The sequence below is a fragment of the Dendrobates tinctorius genome, unplaced genomic scaffold, assembly GCF_039654945.1.
Source record: "Dendrobates tinctorius isolate UK_male_01 unplaced genomic scaffold, ASM3965494v1 ptg000029l, whole genome shotgun sequence".
In the NCBI taxonomy this organism is placed as follows: Eukaryota; Metazoa; Chordata; class Amphibia; order Anura; family Dendrobatidae; genus Dendrobates; species Dendrobates tinctorius.
In genome coordinates, this window is record NW_027361697.1 from 42,797,244 (window position 1) to 42,814,201 (window position 16,958).

At 46.8% G+C, this 16,958-nt stretch overlaps 1 long non-coding RNA gene across 1 annotated transcript in view; it reads left to right on the plus strand.

The window, feature by feature from the left end:
• The window catches only part of LOC141085979 (uncharacterized), a 41,501-nt gene extending 27,831 nt beyond the window's left edge, over positions 1-13,670 (plus strand). Inside the window, exon 3 of the long non-coding RNA XR_012231450.1 lies at positions 13,536-13,670. This is a non-coding gene — a long non-coding RNA (uncharacterized lncRNA). The remainder of the gene's footprint in view (positions 1-13,535) is intronic.
• The last annotated feature ends 3,288 nt before the right edge of the window (positions 13,671-16,958 follow it).

Sequence of the window (16,958 nt, forward strand, 5' to 3'; positions counted from 1 at the left end):
ATTAGTAACTCACTTCGATGGGCTACTCGGGCAATCGTCTCTTCCTCCTCTTCGGGTCGAACCTCATCGTCGTGTCCTCTAGACCCAGGTTGGGGATCTTCTAATCCAGCCTCCACGTGTCGGGACAGTACAGACATTTGTTCATGGACAGTCGACATCCTCTCTACTATTTCTCGGTGTCTGACACCATAACACTGTCTTGCTCTGAGTGGAACTCTCCTTCTCCCGCCGTACCATTCTCTCCAGGGGCGACGCTCCCTCCAATTAGCAGGACCCTCTGAGAGGTGAGCGTATCTCTGCCACCACCTTTCTCTGGTAGGGCAATTTCTGGACAGGTGTCCCACTCTTCTTCACTCCCAGCACTCACGTTTGCATCTGTCTTGTGGGTGCTTTGGTCTGGATCGTCGACCTCGGTGTGAAGCATCTCAAGCATCTCTCATCGGTGGTTGCTCTTGACTCCCGGATACATGCAGGGGCTCTGCACTAACACCACGGATACCAGGGCTTCGCACGGGGGTCACTATCTCTGCCTGGGTCACAGTCTCTGCACGGGCCTCAGTCTCTGTACAGGGCACAGTCTTTACACAGGGCACAGTCTCTGCATGAGAGTCAGGACACACCTCTGCTGTCACTGCAAACTCTGGCTCCACACAGTCACGAGCTGCAGTCTTTCTGTGTAGTCCCCTGGTATTTACCCTCAGAATGGGAGTTCTCTCTCCTCCCCGGAGTGCAGCTGCATCCTGTCCTGACAGCTGCACACACTGCTCTCTACTCAGCGTGCTCTGTCTTCCCGCTCTCTGACCTTCTTCCTTCCTGTGCAGCACAACTTCCTGCACCCACTGCTACTGACAGGCCCATGATGCAGTCGGTCCAGGTCCAAGAGTCTTCCCCTGGCAACCCTACTGCGCAGCTATATGGTTCCAGGCATGGAGCAGAGGAGGTAAACCCTTTCTTGTCCTTCTTATGCTTCACCCCCTTACAATGTCGCACACCAGTCAGTGGTGAGCTGGCACTTGCATATGCTTTTGCAGCAATGCCAGAGCGGTGACAGCTGTAGCCGATCTGCAGAAATGGGTGCTCATGCAGCGTACCTTGACCAGAAGATTTGGCAAATCTGGGTATGTTTTCAGAAACTGCTGAACTATCAAGCTGAGAGCGTTTGCCAAGTATGGGTAAATTTTTTTGCGCAAAAAAACGTATCGACTAAATACCCTGTATTTGTTATCCAGCACTTGCTGATTACTGCCATTTTTTATTACAGAGTATTTTTGTAAATCTGTTATTCTGTGTTTTCTTGTTGTATCTCAGGCCGGTTTCACATTTGCGCTTTATAATGCAGTGACGGCCTGCGCACGGCCGCCACTAATCCCCGCCCCCTGCCGGCTCCCTGCCCGCCCCTTCTGGTCATCGCCGCCTTCTAGCGCACATGGGCGCTTGCGATCTGCGCACCCTATCTTTAGCATAGGGTGCGCAGATCGTGCGCTGGCCATGCGCTAGCAGGATTTTGCTGTGCGCTGCGCACTTTTGAAGGTGCGCCCGTGTGCGCCGAACGCAGCATGTTGCATTTCGGGGGGCACGGCGCACCATCAAAAGTGCACAGCGCACGGCAAAATCCTGCTAGCGCACTGCCAGCGCACGATCTGCGCACCCTATGCTAAAGATAGGGTGCGCAGATCGCAAGCGCCCATGTGCGCTAGTAGGCGGCGATGACCGGAAGGGGCGGGCAGGGAGCCGGCAGGGGGCGAGGCTTAGCGGCAGCCGTGCGCAGGCCGTCGCTGCGCTATAAAGCGCAAATGTGAAACCGGCCTCAGTTAGTGGGTGGTGTGAGCATTGTCTGATCGACGTGTTCACACTTGTGCATGTCACATCTGTGCTTTTAATCCGTTTTTTTCCCTTGCTTAGCATGGTTTGGGAGACCCCACCCCTCTCTTGTGTGACGTGTGCACATAAGAGCTGTCTCAGACCACAAGCCCATACTAGGGAGCGGCCTGTCTGAATCCTGTTCATATTAGACACTGTTCACATGTTCAGGTTTTTAATATATTAGATAGGGACTGTTTTGATAGGGGTTACCTTGACATGGTGGAGCAGCTTGGTGTACATTTTTTTGCGCAAAAAAACATATCAACTAAATACCCTGTATTTGTTATCCAGCACTTGCTGATTACTGCCAATTTTTATTGCAGAGTATTTTTGTAAATCTGTTATTCTGTGTTTTCTTGTTGTATCTCAGTTAGTGGATGGTGTAAGCATTGTCTGATCGACGTGTTCACACTTGTGCATGTCACATGTGTGTTTTTAATCCGTTTTTTTCCCTTGCTTAGCATGGTTTGGGAGACCCCACCCCTCTCTTGTGTGACATGCACATAAGAGCTGTCTCAGACCACAAGCCCATACTAGGGAGCGGCCTGTCTGAATCCTGTTCATATTAGACACTGTTCACATGTTCAGGTTTTTAATACATTAGATAGGGACTGCTTCGATAGGGGTTACCTTGACGTGGTGGAGCAGCTTGGTGTACATTTTTTTGCGCAAAAAAAGTATCGACTAAATACCCTGTATTTGTTATCAGCACTTGCTGATTACTGCCATTTTTTATTGCAGAGTATTTTTGTAAATCTATTATTCTGTGTTTTCTTGTTGTATGTGTGAGCTTGCCAAGGTTCACAGCCACCAACTGGTTATGACCATTATCACACACGACTATGCCTGGCTGGAGGTTAAGCGGCAAAAACCACAAATCTGTTTGGTCTGTTATTCCTTTAAGAAACTGTGTATGGATTGTCTCCTAGACAAATTAGCTTCAGCAGAGCCTATTGCCACTTTGCTGAGGGACTTCTGCAGAGCTTTCAGCTTCTGGCTGATGTGGATGACATGCTCTGAGATATCAGAGCGGAGATGGAGGATGAGGAGGAGCAGGAGGGGGTGCAGGAACTGCTGTAGGAGATGGAGGAAGCCCTGTTAGAAATAGGGCCAGCAATACTCTGTGTCAGGAGCAGATGCGCCATGCCAGGGTGTGACGTGGCCCCAACCATCACAATGTTCACCCAGTGTACTGTCATTGAAATGTAGCATAAGTGTCAACAAGCGCTTGTCCAGATGTTGGTTGTCAAGTAGACAATGCCAGTAAATGCTTTTTAAAGAGCTTGGGTGATGTTCCTGGACACGTGCTGGTACAAGGCTGGGACACCACACTGGGAGAAAAGGTGGTGGCTGGGGACCGAGTACTGAGGTATGGCTGCCGCTCTGAGTTGCCGGAAATCCTCAGTTTCTATCAGCCTAAATGGCAACAATTCCACTGTAAGCTGCCTGGAAATGTGCCCATTTAGCATTTGGGTCTGCGGATGCATGGCTGGAAACTTTGTTTTTCGTTCCATGGTCTGGGTAGGGACAGCTGTACACTAATGGAGCGCCCTCACTCGCCAGGGCCGTGGGGTACTCGGTACCAGGCCGGTATTTCACTGGGAAGAGTCACATTAGTGGTGACCTGGTCCGTGGCCCTGGGCGTCCATGTAAGGGAGTGAAGTGATGGAATAAAGTTTATGAATAGATGATTCGTGACGCCACCTGTGGTGTTCGGCAGATGTTAAGCCGATGCTGCAGACAGATCTTCTGGGACAGATGGTGTAGTGCAGCAATGATGTTATAGCCCTCCACAGGCAGGGCTGTAGTCCCAGGGCAGTGTAGGTGGGTGTTGGGAAGGAAGGTGCAGTGTCAGGCACAGAGATGTAGCAGTGCCGGGAAGGTTGCAGCAGGAAAGCAAGGACACAATAGGTTGCAGCTTCTTTACCTTTACATGGCAAAGGCAGTCCAGGGTCCTGAGTACAGATGGCACAGGAGCTGGTTTGCCTGGAAGCAAATCAGGAATCACTCTGGCAGATGGGTTGTGCAGTCTCCTTACTAGCGCTCTCAATGAAGTACTCCCAGTACTGAGTTACACTGGAGTTCCTCCTTTCTGATGTTATCCACACTCCACTCGCATGGCAGACAGCCGTAGCCTTCTATCTCTCTTGGCTCACCCATCTCTGCTGTGCCTCCGAGGATTAAGTGGGAATAGAGCATTTACAGCTTCCGATTCCTCTGGTTTCTACAGCAGGACCGTTAGCATCTATACACCCTTGGATACCAGGCTCCAAATCATGCGCTATCACTAGGACTGAGCTCTCCACTTTCCTCAGTCGACCCAGATCTTCTCCTCCACGTCTGCACATGACGCCCTCCTCACATTAACTGACTTATTTCCCCTCCTGGCCCCCAGAGAGAAGCTCTTCCCCTTAGTATTGGTTCAGAGCTCCCTCTGCCGTCCCGGAGTGGGAACTGTGTTGCATGTTATGGTTAACTGCCAGAGAGACCCTTCATTGCTTTCAGGCATGACATCACTCTCCCTAGGAGGAAGGCAATGCCACTGTGGCAACCATTCTCCTGGGGGCGCCACACTAAGCTGGGACAAAGATTTGGGAGAGCCTGATGATGGTAAGTCAGAATGTGCAAGTTAGGTGCTTAGATGACATGTGCCTGATCATGCTAGTGGTGGTTAGGTACTTAGTGGTCATGCCCCTGCTGATCTTGGCATGACACATATTGCAAATTGTCATTTTGTTAGTCTCAGAGCTCTCCTTAAAAAAGTCCCAAACTGGAGAACACAACTCTTTCATGGAGAAATGCAAGAGTGTAAGCACTCCCGCCTTGTCCCTTGTTTAAGTGGCGCCGATCTCTCCCCCTCAGTACTGTTGGCCTCGCTATGCATGCCTTCTTCTCAGGTTGGGTCACTGACTTTGTCATCCACCACCTTGTCTTCCATCACGGAACCCTAGTCCGCCTGACTTTGTTACTTAAAAAGAACAAGACTTAGCGGCAACTGTGTCTCATTATCATCTTCCTACTTATCCCAAATTTGTCATTCCCCACCGTGATGTTTTTGTGTGCTTTAAATTTTGTGCATCACTAACCAGCATGTCCTCCTGTCCCTCTTGGAGCACGCAGGTTGAGAGGCCACAATCAAGAAATGATGTTGCAAGGAGATTCTTAGAGTGTTCTAGTGTATTCTATGCTGTTGAGACTGGAGTGTGTGGAAGACTGGGTGATGCTGCCAAGCCTGCTGGAAGCATTATCTGCTATCCAACCGACCATCTGTTCACACTGCTGTGGCTTCAGAAGTGATGTACTGTGCCTCCCTGCAAAGTGGGACAGGAACCTATGTGTCCTACATACAGTGGGGCAAAAAAGTATTTAGTCAGTCAGCAATAGTGCAAGTTCCACCACTTAAAAAGATGAGAGGCGTCTGTAATTTACATCATAGGTAGACCTCAACTATGGGAGACAAACTGAGAAAAAAAAATCCAGAAAATCACATTGTCTGTTTTTTTTTCATTTTATTTGCATATTATGGTGGAAAATAAGTATTTGGTCAGAAACAAAATTTCATCTCAATACTTTGTGATATATCCTTTGTTGGCAATGACAGAGGTCAAACGTTTTCTGTAAGTCTTCACAAGGTTGCCACACACTGTTGTTGGTATGTTGGCCCATTCCTCCATGCAGATCTCCTCTAGAGCAGTGTTGTTTTTGGCTTTTCGCTTGGCAACACGGACTTTCAACTCCCTCCAAAGGTTTTCTATAGGGTTGAGATCTGGAGACTGGCTAGGCTACTCCAGGACCTTGAAATGCTTCTTACGAAGCCACTCCTTCATTGCCCTGGCGGTGTGCTTTGGATCATTATCATGTTGAAAGACCCAGCCACAATGCCCTTGCTGATGGAAGGAGGTTTGCACTCAAAATCTCACGATACATGGCCCCATTCATTCTTTCATGTACCCGGATCAGTCGTCCTGGCCCCTTTGCAGAGAAACAGCCCCAAAGCATGATGTTTCCACCACCATGCTTTACAGTAGGTATGGTGTTTGATGGATGCAACTCAGTATTCTTTTTCCTCTAAACACGACAAGTTGTGTTTCTACCAAACAGCTCCAGTTTGGTTTCATCAGACCATAGGACATTCTCCCAAAACTCCTCTGGATCATCCAAATGCTCTCTAGCAAACTTCAGACGGGCCCGGACATGTACAGGCTTAAGCAGTGGGACACGTCTGGCACTGCAGGATCTGAGTCCATGGTGGCGTAGTGTGTTACTTATGGTAGGCCTTGTTACATTGGTCCCAGCTCTCTGCAGTTCATTCACTAGGTCCCCCCGCGTGGTTCTGGGATTTTTGCTCACCGTTCTTGTGATCATTCTGACCCCACGGGGTGGGATTTTGCGTGGAGCACCAGATCGAGGGAGATTATCAGTGGTCTTGAATGTCTTCCATTTTCTAATTATTGCTCCCACAGTTGATTTCTTCACTCCAAGCTGGTTGGCTATTGCAGATTCAGTCTTCCCAGCCTGGTGCAGGGCTACAATTTTGTTTCTGGTGTCCTTTGACAGCTCTTTGGTCTTCACCATAGTGGAGTTTGGAGTCAGACTGTTTGAGGGTGTGCACAGGTGTCTTTTTATACTGATAACAAGTTTAAACAGGTGCCATTACTACAGGTAATGAGTGGAGGAAAGAGGAGACTCTTAAAGAAGAAGTTGCAGGTCTGTGAGAGCCAGAAATCTTGATTGCTTGTTTCTGACCAAATACTTATTTTCCACCATAATATGCAAATAAAATGAAAAAAAAACAGACAATGTGATTTTCTGGATTTTTTTTTCTCAGTTTGTCTCCCATAGTTGAGGTCTACCTATGATGTAAATTACAGACGCCTCTCATCTTTTTAAGTGGTGGAACTTGCACTATTGCTGACTGACTAAATACTTTTTTGCCCCACTGTACGTGTGTTTCTTGTTCTTCAGCCACTTGTGTAGTTGCACCTTCCTCACATCCTCAGCATCTGTGTGCAGATCATCAGCACTTCCATCTCCCATTATGATTTTGTAATTACTTGGTCTCTTTAAACCAAGCTTACTTTTAATAAAAGAAAAAAATTGGTCACCTGCAGCAATCAAATGGGTGTTTGGAAGTTTACTACACCATAATGTAATAGAAATAATGCAAAACCGTATGGATGACAATCAAATTCAATCTTTTTTTCAGTTTTAGAGATCACAGAAATGTTCACAGACAATGTAACACTGTATGGCCGGTTTCACATTAGCGCATTTTCAGCGTGCGCACGGCCGGGGGTAGCTCCGCCCCCGAGCCGGCTCTCTGCCCGGCGTGCCCGCCCCTTGCCTGTAGCGCCGCCTCCTAGCGGACGGCGGCGCCTGCGATCGGCGCACCCTATCTTTAGCATAGGGTGCGCCGATCGTGCGCAGGTCGTGCGCTAGTTGCGCTTTGACCTGCGCTGCGCACTTTTGACGGTGCGCCGTGCGCGCCAAAATCGAACTTTTCGGATTTTGGCGCGCACGGCGCACCGTCATAAGTGCGCAGCGCAGGTCAAAGCGCAACTAGCGCACGACCTGCGCACGATCGGCGCACCCTATGCTAAAGATAGGGTGCGCCGATCGCAGGCGCCGCCGTCCGCTAGGAGGCGGCGCTACAGGCAAGGGGCGGGCACGCCGGGCAGAGAGCCGGCTCGGGGGCGGAGCTACCCCCGGCCGTGCGCGCGCTGAAAATGCGCTAATGTGAAACCGGCCTATGGCTGACAAATGGAAGCCTACAAAATGTAAAAAAAGTTTTTTTTCCATTTTAGAGATCACAGAACTTTTTGCACAGAACAATGTATGGCTGAGAAATGGAAGCCTACAAAATTTTCAAAAGCTTTATATCAGCTTTAAAGATCACAGAAATGTTTATAGACCATGTAACACTATATGGCTGAGATATGGAATCATACAAAATTTTTAAAAGCTTTTTCTCAGTATTAGAAATCACAGAAATGTACTCCACACTACGTAATAGTGTATGGCTGAGAAATGTAGCCCAGGAGAATGTTTCAATAATTTTTGGGTGTGGTACATAACACAAAAGAGGATCTCAAAATATGTTCAATTTTTTGAGCCCCTACAAAAAGAGCTGCAGCTATATATTTGCCAACATACTGCACAGACCTAATCACTGTCTACAGACTGGATTCTGTCACTCTTCCTGCTCTTGTGACTCTCTCTTACTCCCTAGGCTAAATGCAGCTTGTATGTGGTACAAACAGCAAAGCAAATGATTAGCCCTTAGAAGAGCTGTTAGTATGATGGCTCAGCTTCAGCACTAGTATCAACACTACAGGCCTCTGATTCGTTATACTGTGCACACACAGACCTAGACAAGCACTTTCTCCATCCGATACAAAGTGTCACAGAGCAGTGCAATGACGTCAGTGTGCTGAGTCGGGCGGTGCCTGTCCTTTTATAATCCCTGATATCAGACGGCCAGCCAATCACAGTAATGCCACAACCAAGATGGCTACAGCATTACAGTGACTCACAGGCAATCCCCGCATGCTTATTTGCTGGGTAACAGGCACCAAATATGCAGGGTAGGGGTTTGAGTTTGACATCAAGCGCTGCTCATTTCTCACTGAGTGACGAGTAAATCCGAGCGCTGTGATACTCGAGTTATAACCGATTATACCACTTCTTCTTAACAATATCTACCGTATTTTTCGGGCTATAAGAAGCACCGGACTATAAGATGCATCCAAGTTTTAGAGGTGGAAAATAGGGAAAAAAATTTGAAGCAAAAAATGTGGTAAAATATTTAATAACATAAATAACATATTATTATATGTGGTGTTATTATATATAATAGTATGTTATTATGTTGGAAGCTACGGGTAGAAGATGGTGCTGCGGGACCAGTCTGGTGTCTGTAAAGTACTATATGAAGACACTGGAGGGTGAGTATAAGAATGGGGGCACAGGGCTTATATTTAAAGCACCACTCCAGCAATGAAAAATAACACTGGAGTGCTTCTTTAATATCCCATGGGAGAACTATAACTCCAAGCATGTCCTGCAGATCCTATGGAATGCTGGGAATTATAGTTTATCACAGGAGTGGCAGAGTGCTTTTTTATGTGTTGTAATTACTAACCTTTTAATTAATTCTTACTTGTACCAGCAGTGCAGGTCCCGCAGCCAGCCTGCCACGCTGTGGTGAGGTACAGAAGAGCAGGAGCATCACATGACCGCACAGAGCTCTCCCTCTTATTGCCTCTCCACAGGTCATGTAAGAGGAAGAAGATTGCAGATTCTTGTGTGGGGCCAGAAGGACCTGATGACATAATGAAGAGGGAGGGCTATGTACTGTCATGTGATGCTCCAGCCCGCCATCTTCATGACCTCACACAGGTCCTATACGGGAGCACTCAGCATCATCAGGACCCAGGCTGTGCTGTCAGGTATGCGATCCCTCCTGTGGCAGCCTGCTCCTGCCCCCTTCTCCACCGGAAACACGATCTCCCCAACCGCTGCAGGAATCCGGCGCTGGGGAAACCAGGTGGGTCCGCTGTTTAAGTGAAGGAATATTCATTTGCTGCCCCTTGCTCACTGCTTGGCGCAGACAAGTGGGCGGAGAAGCGGATAATTCATATTCCTTCATTTTAAGCATCGGGACCATGTGGTTTCCCCAGTGCTGGATTCCTGCAGCGGTGACATTTTCCTGCCTCCTGCGAGTGCGATCCAAGTGCAATCCCACTCCGCCGCTGCCCCCTCCCCACGTTACATCCGTACCATAAGGCTCATCCAACACTTTCCTCCCAAATTTGGAGGAAAAAAAGTGCGTCTTAATAAAAATAATAATAATAATAATAATAATAAATTTTATTTCTATAGCACCGACATATTCCGCAGCACTTTACATTTCAGAGGGGATTTGTACAGACAATAAGCATTACAGCATAACAATAATCACATAGATCATAACAGATACCAAGAGGAATGAGGGCCCTGCTCGCAAGCTTACAATCTATGAGGAAAGAGGTAGGCACGAAAGGTGGGTGGTAACATTTGCCCTGATTGTATGGGCCAGCCATAATGTTAAGTGTGTAACAGTACAGACACAGAGGGCTAATGGATGCATAAAGCATGTGGGAACATGATGCGGGGAACCTGGTTATGGTAAAACTTTTGGCTGTGCCACACAGGGATAGATTAGGTTAATGTGTTGAGGCGATAGGCCAGTCTCAATAAATGCGTTTTCAGGGCACGCGTAAAATTGTGGGGATTGGGGACTAATCGTATTGACCTGGGAAGTGCATTCCAAAGAATTGGCACAGCACGTGTAAAGTCTTGGAGACGGGAGTGGGAGGTTCTGATTATTGAGGATGCTAACCTCAGGTCATCAGCAGAGCGGAGGGTGCGGGTAGGGTGGTATACTGAAACAAGGGAGGAGATGTAGGGTGGTGCTGAGCCATGGAGGGCTTTGAGGATGAGGGTAATAAGTTTATACTGAATTCTGGAGTGGATGGGTAGACAGTGTAATGATTGGCACAAGGTAGAGGCATCGGTGTAACGATTGGTGAGGAATATGATCCTGGCTGCAGCATTCAAGACAGACTGGAGAGAGGAGAGTTTGGTAAGAGGGAGACCGATTAGAAGAGAGTTACAATAGTTGAGACGAGAATGAATAAGAGATACAGTAAGAGTTTTTGCAGAGTCAAAAGTAAGAAAAGGTCGAATTCTAGAGATGTTTTTGAGGTGCAGATGTCAAGAGCGAGCCAGTGATCGACTCCGATGATCCACAGTGTCGAATGCTGCAGATAGATCCAAGAGAATTAGCATGGAGTAATGACCATTTGAGTTAGCTGTTAGTAGATCATTAGAGACTTTAGTGAGGGCAGTTTCAGTAGAGTGTAAAGAGCGGAAACCAGATTGGAGAGGGTCGAGAAGAGAGTTATCAGAGAGATAGCGGATCAAACGGGAGTGGACCAGGCGTTCCAGGAGTTTAGAGATGAAGGGAAGATTAGAGACAGGTCTATAGTTGGCGGCACAGTTTTGGTCGAGGGATGGTTTTTTAAGTAGTGGATGTATGATGGCATGCTTAAATGAGGAGGGAAAGACACCAGAAGAGAGAGAGAGAGGTTAAATATTTTAGTTAGGTGACGGGTGACAGCAGGGGAAAGGGACTGGAGGAGATGTGATGGAAATGGGTCACAGGTGCAAGTGGAGGGCGAGAAGATGCAAGGAGCCTGCTTACTTCTTCTTCTGTGACTGGTTCAAATTCAGAGAGTGAGCTAGATGCAGTGGGGGAGGGAGGACAGTGCATGGTATGAGGTGATTGGGAGATAATTTCCTGTCAAATCTGGTCAATTTTTTCTTTGAAGTAATTGGCCAGATTGTCAGCTCGGAGCTCCGTGGTTGGGGCCTGTACTCTTGGGTTGAGTAGAGAATGAAAAGTGTCAAAGAGACGTTTCGGGTTATTGGACAGTGAGGTGATGAGGGTGTTGAAATAGTTTTGTTTGGAGAGGTGAAGGGCAGTATTGTATGTTCGAAGCATAAACTTATAATGGATGAAATCTTCGAGTAGATTGGATTTTCTCCACAGACGTTCGGCGCACCTGGAGCACCGCTGCAGGAAACGTGTTTGCAGGGTGTGCCAGGGTTGTCGCTGTCTGTGTTGTGGTGTTCTATTTATAGGGGGTGCAAATTCATCCAGGGCACTTTGAAGTGTTTCATTGTAATGCTTCAATGCAGAATCAGGACATGAGAGGGAGGAGATAGGGGCCAATGAAGACTGCAAGTTCTTCGTAAGTTTCTGGGTGTTAATGGCCTGTATGTTTCTATAAGTATGGGCAGTGGGGGTGACCTGAGCAGCCTGGCAGTTCTTGATAGAGAATGAAAGAATATTGTGGTCAGAGAGTAGGAGAGGGGAGTTTGCAAAATCATCCACTGTACAAAGCCGAGAGAAGACCAAGTCGAGGGAGTTTCCGTCTTCATGCGTTGGAGAATTAGTAAGCTGCGAAATGCCAAACGAGGAGGTTAGAGATAAAAGGTGAGTAGCAGATGGGGAGAGTGGAAGAGCAATGGGGATGTTGAAATCTCCCATGATGAGGGTAGGGATGTCACAGGAGAGAAAATGTGGAAGCCAAGTGGAAAAATGATCCAGGAACTGATGGAAGGGGCCGGGAGGACGATACACCACCGTCACTCGCATGGAGAAGGGGATGTAGAGTCTGACGGCATGGACCTCAAAAGAGGGGAAGACTAGTGAGGGTAGTTGAGGGATAACCTGAAAGGTTCATTTTAGAGATAGAAGCAGACCAACACCACCTGCTATATTGTCTGATCTTGGGGTATGAGAGAAATGTAGTCCCCCGTATGAAAGAGCAGCAGCAGCGGTAGTGTCTGACTGCTGGATCCAGGTTTCAGTAAGAGCCAGGAGGTTAAGAGAATTAGAAAGGAAAGAGTCATGAGTGAAGGAGAGTTTGTTACACACTGAGCGAGAATTCTAAAGTGCACAATTAAGAGAGACAGATGGCATGCAGGGAATATTAATAAGATTAGAGGGGTTTCTGAGTGTAGCAGTTGGGGGGGTTTGACTTTCTATAACATGGGGGACCAGGGTTGGGAGCAATGTCTCCTGCGACTTGGAGGAGGATAGAAAGAGTGAGCAGATGGTTAAGTGATTTGTGAGAGCGTCTCTTATGTTGAATGGTGGGACTGACTGGATCTGTGCAATTTAACAATGTGAAAAGAGCATGAGTGCTATACATAGGAGAGGAAAGGAGCGAGGGGCCGATATGGATGGAGTGTATAGAGTTAATGCCAGGGCGGTGGATGTGTCTGAATGCAGCGACCAGGATATAAATTACACAAATGCATATGGTATATATTTGTTGTACTCCAAATGTACAGGGAGTAGATGTATATAAATGTCTTACCTGTCTCCTGCCTTGTCTAACTGCCATGTTATAACTGCCAGTACTGTATCTTAGGCTATGTGCACACGCTGCAGATTAACCTGTGGGTTTTTCCACACGGTTCCGCAGGTAAAGTGACCTGCGGTTTTCCTGTGGATTAGCCTGCGATTTTGCCCTGCGGTTTCACGCCTCTACTATGTTAAAGGTGTGAAACCGCTGCGGAATCCGCCCAAACAATTGACATGCTGAGGTTTGTAAACCGCAGCAAAACCACACGGAAAAAAACGCAGCGTGAGCACAGCGGTTTTGAAATGCCATAAGATAACATGGTACTGTACCATGTCTGCGGAACTGCTGCGTTTCCGCAGGGCCAAAACCGCTGCGGAAACACAGCAGAATCCGCAACGTGTGCACATAGCCTTATGGTCCAAAAAATACAGTAGATCCCTAGGTTGCTATTAACTGCAGCATTGAGAGGGTTAAATAGCCAGGATCATTGCTTTTTCAAAAAACTTTCAGCACTGCCACTTTTTAAATAAACAGTGGGACTTGCCAGAAGGTGGGACAAATTATAAAAGAAGTCTAATCTAGCTAAAGGGAGTAGATTGCTATTTCTAGCGCATTGTATCCTCAAAAGATACTCCTAACTCATAAAGCTTAGCGCACCTCTTATTGAATTCAGCCTATTTTGCTCCACCGTGTTTTACTTGATGATTGGCATAGGATTAGTATGCATTTGGTTGACATTGCTTTGCTTTTTCGCAGGGACAGAGCCTGGAAGTTTGTTTAGTTTTCAACCTGCGATTCACTGGGATCAGTTGGCCTTACCCCAGGAGCATATAATCCCCTGCTGAACATGCTGTTAAATGTATTTTCTTTGCAGGACACTAGTGCAGAAGACTGAATAGCCATGTGTGCGCCATCAATATTTTGTGTATGTTTGCTGTACCCCAGAACTTTGAACCTCATAAAAGTAATGACCCTTTTAGGTAAAAAGAAATTGTCTTCATATCCATTCATCTGTTTTTATAGTCACTTTTTATAACATAAAACCTATGTATTCATTGCATGCCGCAACTTCCAGACTTGACCTTCATGATGGGCCTTCTGGAATACAAAAGCTGCAGACCACAATTACTAGACATATGGATAGAATGTCTTGAAGGCAGATAAAAAATGAAAAGATGTTTTTTGTAAATTGAAAGTAAAGAAAGCTGAGAAGCACTATGTTGCTAATTAAAGAGGTATTCACATCCCAGGATAGAGGATAACTTCTTGATCACTGAGGCTCGAACCACTGGGACCACCACCGATCCTGAGAATTGGGGCTCTGAAGAGTCGAGTGTGAATGGAGAGGCGATTGATTATGCACATTGCCGCTTCATTCATCTTTATGGGAGTGCCGGAGGCCAGCCAAGTGCAGCGCTTGGCTGTCTCTAGCGGGTCCATTAAGAATGAATAGAACGACAGTGTGCATGATCAACCAATGTTTAGAGCCCTGGTTTTTGGGATCGATGTATGTACTAGTTACCTGACCTGCAGTGATTGAAAATACCCTTTTAAAGCAATTTTACACAGTGGAAAAATTCTTACTGTAAAGGCAAATAATGATTTAAAATAAAAATAACATAAACCGTCTCATGTTTACTGAAAATAGACCTCTGGATAATTAAGAGTAAATGCTGTGTCGTCACAACCTGTCTATGGTGTAGGTCATCAATATGTGATTGGTGGTGTGTGACCGACACTTGGGAATCCCCCAATAAGCTGTTACTTGCTCCTGTGATTGATGAATGTAAATAGTTTGAACTGTTCTGCAAAATAGAGCTTCATTCAAAGTGTAGCAGTCGTTGAGTACTGCAGAACAGCTCGAGTTAAAAAGAATAGCGTGCTGCAGAACAGCTTCTATTAAAAATATGGTACTGCAGAACAGTACATTTGAAAGGAACTGTTCTGCAGTACCCAGCAGAGGCTTCTACACATTGAATGGAGCTGCGCTTTCTAGAAGTGTATACCTCCGGTGGCTTTTAGAGCAAATAACTGGAGATAGGTAATGGATAGGCTATCAATATATTATGATGGGACAATTCCTTTAATATAAGAGATTGCACATGTAAGTGGAGCGCCCTCACTCGCCAGGGCCGTTTGGTACTCGGTACCAGGCCGGTTGATCATCTCAACGGGGGTTGTCACGGCAGCAGTGACCCGGTCCGTGGCCCTGGGCTCCATTACAAAAGGGGTTGTTTCAGTGTGCTTATGGTGGTGAAAGTTTATAAGTGATTCGTGACGCCACCTGTGGTGTTCGGCAAGGAAGATGTTAAGCCGACGCTGCAGACAGATCCTCTGGGACAGATGGTGTGGTGCAGCAATGATGTTATAGCCCTCCACAGGCAGGGCTGTAGTCCCAGGGCAGTGTAGGAGAAGTGACACTTAGATGGTGTAGTGTCGAGCGCAAGGGATGTAGCAGTGCCGGGCAGGTTGACGCAGGAATAAGTGGAGGACACCAGGGCATGTAGTTCCAAAGCTTTACTCACAGTCTGTTGCAGGTACAGGTGCCCGCATCTGTGCCGTGTCCGCCGGCTCAGGAGTTCAGCCAACCTCCAGGCAAGATGAAGTACTCCTTTCCAACACTCCACCAACATATGTGCCTTTTCTGAACGTCTCCCTCTTAGCGCCTTTGAGTGAAGTACTCACAGTACTGAGTTACACTGGAGTTCCTCCTGTCAGATGTTCCTAAGAATCCTACTTGTACGGCAGACAGCTGTAGCCTACTTCGTGGACTCCTTCTACCTAGTCCCGGCTCACTATCGTTGCTGTTGTGCCCCCAAGTCTGGTGTGGGAATAAAGTGGTCAGTACTTCAATTTCTCCGGTGTCTGCTGCAGGACCATTAGTATCCATACAACCTCGGGGACTGGACCCCGGCCATGCGCTTAGAACTTGGGAAGGGTTCTCCTCTAAACCTGGTCCTTGTTTTCTTATTCTCCTCACGTTCCGTACTAATCCTTTCCTTCTTATGGAGAGTCAGGCTTTCTTTCAGTGTTCCTTTCTTGTGCCAGCGGACCCAGATCACTGAGGTCGGCTGCAGCACTTCCTTCCTCCGTCCCACACAGGGGATCTCCTTTCACAGACTGACCTCGTCAGACTCCTGTGACTAACTCCATAAATTCTATCCTCTTCCTGCTCTTTTAGTGCAAACTAAACACAGCTCCACCCACCTCCCAGCACGTTTTGTGTTCCAAGCAGGGAGCCACCAAGGGGTGCTATGCTACACTCCAAGCAGGGAGCCACCGAAGGTGCTTTGCTACACTACTTTGTGGTGTGGAGTGCAGGTGTTGGAGTGTGGTCAGGTGTCTCCACCTTACCTGGATGGCGGGGTACCACACCTCAGGAGAAGGTGCAGTACCTCTGTGGCGACTGAACCCTCAGGGGTGCCACATACCCCCCCGTTAAACACAGCACGTCCGTGGGCTGCAAAAGAAGCAAGGATGGACAAACACAGGAGCATACAAAAATTTTATAATGCTATCAAACAGTTCTTATCTAATCTTCTCAATATGAGAGGCACTCATTCTTCAATGTTGCAAACAATTTTAACTAACTATCTATATCTTACTACAGTTCCTAATTCAAAGTGCACTTCTTCTTTCACATTTTCTACTTTCTTTTATTAACCCTAAGTGACAACCGTTGATACCTGCATTTCTCAAATCTTTATCTTTATTCAAATTTCTTTATTAAAACATTCCTATTAGTCATTACTATTAACTAGATTCTATATAAAAGCTATTCTCTATTAATACTTCCATAAGGCACATTATAAAATGCTTCACATCAAAACTTCAATAATTCTTGTAAGTGCTGGACACCGCTCCCAGCCGGGATCTCTTGCAGATGTCCTTTTGGTAGGAGCCATGCTCCACGATGAGGTAGTCCTTATTCATAAAAGGGCTATGTAAAACCAAGAAGGGGCACCTAAGGAGGTGCAACTATATACATTACAGTTCCGGATCATTCAGTGTCCATGATCTCCACAGTTCAATAAGAAAAAAATGCTGCCAATGCACCTGGGTAATATAAAAAAAAACTGTGAAACAGAAAAAGAACCATGATAAACAAATAAGACACAACGGTGCTAATACCCTCCTGGGTCACAGTTAGTTTAGGTAAACATTATGGCTAGTTGTCCC